The sequence below is a fragment of the Zootoca vivipara genome, chromosome 14, assembly GCF_963506605.1.
Source record: "Zootoca vivipara chromosome 14, rZooViv1.1, whole genome shotgun sequence".
NCBI lineage: Eukaryota > Metazoa > Chordata > Lepidosauria > Squamata > Lacertidae > Zootoca > Zootoca vivipara.
This window is the reverse complement of record NC_083289.1, coordinates 31,108,806-31,115,064: the sequence shown is the minus strand read 5'-3', so window position 1 is coordinate 31,115,064 and position 6,259 is coordinate 31,108,806.

The window sequence follows — 6,259 nt, the reverse complement described above, 5'->3', positions numbered from 1 at the left end:
TTATAAAACTTCCAAAACCTGCTGGACCTGATGTTATCTCAAGAGAAAGATACCCCACACCCTCTGGCCTTGTGTGTGAGGGAGAATGAGAACTCAGAATGGGCACCTTGGCTGCTCCTTATTTACTTACCGAAAGGGCAGCATCTATAAAAACAGGACGACAAGGAGCAGACCTAAGCTGAGCCAGCCCCAAACCCTGCTCCTTCCATGCCAAGGTCTCTCCCTGAAATATGAGAATAAGCCCACATTCACACCATGCATTTAAAGCATTATGATACCATATTATTTAGCAGCAGCAGCAGCAGCAGCAGCAGCAGCAGCAGCAGCAGCAGCAGCAGCAGCAGCAGCAGTAGTACTGTAGTAGTATACCGCCCTTCATCAGAAAATCAGAGGGCAGTTCACAAGATAAAAATAGAAAATGAGAACACAAAATGCAGAATAAAACTAGAACAAGAACAAACCAATAACCCCTCTCCCACAAGCATATTTAAAAGAGCATAGAATGTTAATCAGCCCAAGGGCCTGGTTAAAAGCAGTCATAAAAGGTAAAGGGTAAAGGGGCCCCTGACCATCAGGTCCAGTCGTGTCTGACTCTGGGGTTGCGGCGTTCATCTCGCTCTATAGGCCGAGGGAGCCAGCGTTTGTCCGCAGACAGCTTCCGGGTCATGTGGCCAGCATGACAAAGCTGCGCACGGAAACGCCATTTACCTTCCCACTGTAGCGGTCCCTATTTATCTACTTGCACTTTGATGTGCTTTCGAACTGCTAGGTGGGCAGGAGCTGGGACTGAGCAATGGGAGCTCACCCCCTTGCAGGGATTCGAACCGCCGACCTTCTGATCAGCAAGCCCTAGACTCTGTGGTTTAACCCACAGCGCCACCTGGGTCCCTGTAAAAGCAGGCATAGCTTCTACAAAAGAATTCTGGGAGCTATAGTTTGTGAAGGGTACTGAGAACTACTAGGAGCCCCCCCCCCCATTCCCCTCACACATCTATCATTCCCATGACTGTTAAAAGCAGTATGATCCTGCTATAGACATACAGTGTGGTGTCGTCTGAATGCCTCAGAGAATGTGCATAATGCTTGCCATGAAGTTAGGAATGGGGGAGGAAATTGATGCACTTTGCATTTAAAACTGTTTGCAAAACAATACACACAACCAAAACCCAACTATTTTTTGAAACTTGCACTTCTCCAGATTTTGCAGTTTAGTTCTGCAGCCAAGTAATGTGTACAAAAGTGCATATACTTTTGTTAAGTGTGTGTCAAAATGTGTACATTGGTGGGAACAATAATTAAAATATTGCATTAAGGGAAATTTTGCTTTTTGCAAAATAGCATACAAATGTGTGTGTGGTAGGAGAAAACCACACAAAAATGCTGACAAGTTTTCATGATGTTTTTTTCTTTTTAAGAACAAATTGTCTTCTTTCTTTGGCGATCACTCGTAGCTGAGTAAGATTCTCTTCCATAAACACGGTTTTAACAATGAGTCCATCAGTAACAGTGGAGGCCAATTCTGGATCCACAGGTCCTTCCACAGTGGGGACATTGGTTTCCAGGCGGGAGTTGATCACGGTGTGGATTTGCCAAGCGTGCCTTCCTCTTAGCACGTTTCTCCCTTGCATCCTGAGATCGAGTGTCTTCAAAGCCCATGACACCTTTGGTAAAAGCTGCTCTCCAACTGGAGCGCTCGCAGGCCAGTGTTTCCCAGTTGTCCGTGTTTATACTACATTTTTGATGTAGAAATTATGTAGAAATGTTCTCGAAGCTACGAACATGAGTTTTACCAAACTGCGGGAGGCAGTGGAAGACAGGAGTGCCTGGCGTGCTCTGGTCCATGGGGTCACGAAGAGTCGGACACGACTAAATGACTAAACAACAACAACAATTCTGAGAGAGCCCTCCACAGCCAATTGAGATAAGATATAGAATGGACTGCAAGAAGATCAAACCTATCCATTCTGAAGGAAATCAGCCCTGAGTACTCACTGGAAGGACAGATCCTGAAGCTGAGGCTCCAATACTTTGGCCACCTCATGAGAAGAGAAGACTCCCTGGAAAAGACCCTGATGTTGGGAAAGATTGAGGGCACTAGGAGAAGGGGACGGCAGAGGACAAGATGGTTGGACAGTGTTCTCGAAGCTATGAACATGAGTTTGACCAAACTGCGGGAGGCAGTGCAAGACAGGAGTGCCTGGCGTGCTATGGTCCATGGGGTCACGAAGAGTCGGACACGACTAAACGACTAAACAGGAAATGTAGAGTCCAGAACTTCACACTGGAAAAATCAGAAACAGAAATTGACAGATCCTCCTGTGCTTACATAGAACCATAGAACCCTCCCCAAGCCACACCCCTCACCATAGCTGCCAAGTTATCCCTTTTTTACAGGGATTTTCCCTTATGCTGAATAGGCTTCCTCGCAAGAAAAGGGAAAACTTGGCAGCTATGCCCCTCACCACCTGGTGTGTTTTTCCTTGACTTGAAAGTGTCCTTGGAACTCTGACCTCTTGCTTGCCTGAATGGAGGCTGCAGAGGGGTGTTTGAGTGTGTGCAAAAACTACCTTGCTATTATTGTTGTTGTTGTTGTTGTTGTTGTTTAGTCGTTTAGTCGTGTCCGACTCTTCGTGACCCCATGGACCAGAGCACGCCAGGAACTCCTGTCTTCCACTGCCTCCTGCAGTTTGGTCAAACTCAAGTTCGTAGCTTCAAGAACACTGTCCTACCATCTCGTCCTCTGTCGTCCCCTTCTCCTAGTGCCTTGCTATACTATTTGAACCTTGCTATACTATGGTTCAAATGTACATCAATTGCTCCACCTGCTTTCGCCTCTGCCCCCAACCCATCACTCGCATGTGGCCCTTCAAAGGCTGTTTTGGTGGGGATGTGGCCCTCAGTCTGAAAAAAAAGGTTCCCCAGCCTTGCCCTACCAGATGGGAGTATTCTGGAAGGGGATAATTAAGATTTGGGTGGGAGCATGCCAGGGAGTTAAAAAAAACCTGTCCTCTGTGTGTGCTACGTGGTGGGACAATTTCAGGAGGGAGGAAAGAGGGAAAGGACACTTCTCAGAGGCACTCTTTGTCCTTCCTCTCTTTTATATAGGAAAAAAAATGCTCCTGGCCAGCCCCAAACCTGAACCCGGCATTGTCATGTTAACACAGAAGCAGAAAACCTCAGAAAGTGGGTAGGAAAGACCCCCTTCCATATACTACCTTACCCTACCAACCAACACGTGCTACAAGGCTCCTGTTCCAGGCTAGCAGAGACTCTGTGTCGATACACTGCAACTTTTCTGTTGTTGCAGCAGCAGCACCCCCGCATTATCTGTATGCAAGCAAACATAAGTGGCTTCTTTCCACTGAGTCAGTCTTTTTATGTTCTAGCATTGCCTTGTTGAATTTTCCTCAGCTTGTTGATAATGGGGAAACTCGTTTGTTTCGAAGCAGGTTGGCCAAGTTTGCATGGGCTTCAAAGAATTCCAGCCTGGCCAGTACGGGCTCATTCTTTACTGGCCGCTCCTAGTGTGCCCTGGCATTCCTTGGGTCACCCTGGCTTCCTCCCTCCAAAGAAACGATTGGCTTTGCAAGGCCATTTGACCAAAGGCTCAAGCAAACGCAGGCGGCCTCCATTCTCGTGGTCATTTACCTGAGGGAAACAGTACTTTTGACCCACCCATTTTGCACACCTGGAAACAAAACAAAAAAATAGTGCTCCATTGCAGGAGGGCTCCAGTGGACATTTGACCCCGAGTGTGAACTCCTAGCACAGGAAGTGACACAGAGAAAACTGGGTGGGAAATGCCGCAAGAGGAACTCTATGTTTAGAACGTAATATGCCCATGGCAGGTATCTGGAATATTAGTCAGTGCCGGGGTGGGTGGTCTGTGTTGGGGTGGGGCAGAAGAGTGAGCAATCAAATGATACTGTAGGCTGCATTCACATCTCCTAGGAATTCAGCAGGGAGCCTCAGGCAAGCCTCCCTCTCTCACTCGCATTGTGCTGAAATCTGTCCTTTGAACACAGGAAGCTGCCATCTAGCTCAGTATTGTCTACACCAGGCATCCCTAAACTGCAGTCCTCCAGATGTTTTGGCCTACAACTCCCATGATCCCTAGCTAACAGGACCAGTGGTCGGGGAAGATGGGAATTGCAGTCCAAAACATCTGGAGGGCCGAAGTTTGGGGATGCCTGGTCTACACTGAGCGGCAGCAGCTTTCCAGATTTCAGGCAGCGGCTCTGTCTCCGTGTCCTACTTGGAGGTGCCATTGGGGATTGGACTTGGGACTTTTTGTCTGCAAAGCAAGTGCTGTACAACTCACATATTTTCCTTCCCCTAAAACGTAGGATTCTAGTCCTCATCGTTCTGAAAAGGCTGCTTTAAATAGGGACACAGGAAGTTGCCTTATACCAAGTCAGACAATTGCACCCATCGAGCTCGGTACTGTCTCTACACTGTCTGGCAGAGGCTCTCTAGTGTTTCCAGGCAGGGGTGGGTATGATGCTGAGCTTATCATTGCAAGGGGAGCATGAGCAGCACATGGGTTGTGCTTGACCTTAAACATTTCTCTAGTCTCCCAGACCATTGGCTCTTCCTTATCTGTTCTGGAGGAGGGCGAGAAGTTTAAAGGGAAGCACAGAGACACCCTGTATGCAGGAAGGTAGCACAGCAGGGAGCAAAGGTCCTCTAGCACTTCTTTTTTTCCTGCCATGCTACTTTTCTGAGTCCAAAAAGTTTTTTAAAAAGAGAATTTAACCATACAATCTCTCACCTGTGCTGTGAAATGCCCATCCATCATTAAGTATGTCATGAGGTTCTTTGGACTGCATGTTACAACTCTACCTACCTACCACAGTACACGCTAAATTCATTTGCAATGTAATTTAAACATAAGAAGAGTCTGCTGTTTCACCCCAAAGTGGAATCATCTAAACTAGCATTCCGGTCTCATAGTAACCAGCCAGATGCCTGTGGGAAGCCAGTGAGCGGGACCTGAGCACAAGAGTCCTCTCTCCTCTTGTGATTTCCAGAATCTGGTAATTCAGAAGCATTGCTGCTGCTGACTGTGGAGGCAGAACATAGCCATCAAGGCTTGCAGCCACCAATAGCCCTCTCTTCCATGAATTCGCTTAATCCTCTTTTAAAGCAATCTAGGTTGGTGACCATCGCTGCCTTCTGTGGGAGAGCTTTCCATAGTTTAACTATGCACTGTATGAAGAAGTCCCTTCTTTTACCCACCCTGGATCTTCCAACAAATGCTAATTGAGAACGCTAATTGCCTTTTAACAATGCAAACCAAGAACTTTCCAACACGCCATGAAATAATTGCTGCTTGTTTGAAGACAAGAGTGAAAAGGAGCTTAGGGCTGGCATTGAAGAATCTAGTGCAGTGGCTTCCAAACTCCCCGCCCCAATGGACCACTTGAAAACTGCTAAGGGCTTGGTAGTTTTTCTTCCTGTTGTAGCAATTGTAATGCACTGTGCTAGGTGCTGTATAATTTTTAAATGATTTTTTTTTACAGAAATGTGTGGACCACATGAAGGAAGTTCATCCACTGGCCAGAGCTGGGAACCCCTGGTCTAATGACAGCACATCTAGTCTTATTCAACATCTTTATCAATGACTTGGATGATGGGCTTGAGGGCATCCTGAGCATGTTTGCAGATGACACCAAATTGGGAGGGGTGGCTAATACCCCAGAGGACAGGATCAGACTTCAAAATGACCTTAACAGATTAGAGAACTGGGCCAAAGCAAAGAAGATGAATTTTAACAGGGAGAAATGTAAAGTCCTACACTTGGGCAAAAAAAAATGAAAAGCACAATGCAGGATGGGTGACACCTGGCTTGAGAGCAGTACATGTGAAAAGGATCTAGGAGCCTTGGTAGACCACAAACTTGACATGAGTCAACAGTGGGATGTAGCAGCTAAAAAAGCCAATGCAGTTCTGGGCTGCATCAATAGGAGTATAGCATCTAGATCAAGGGAAGTAATAGGACCACTGTATTCTGCTCTGGTCAGACCTCACCTGGAGTACTGTGTCCAGTTCTGGGCACCACAGTTCAAGGATACTGACAAGCTGGAATGTGTCCAGAGGAGGGCAACCAAAATGGTCAAAGGCCTGGAAACGATGCCTTATGAGGAACGACTTAGGGAGCTGGGCATGTTTAGCCAGGGGAAGAGAAGGTTAAGGGGCGATATGATAGCCATGTTCAAATATATTAAAGGATGCCATATAGAGGAGGGAGAAATGTTGT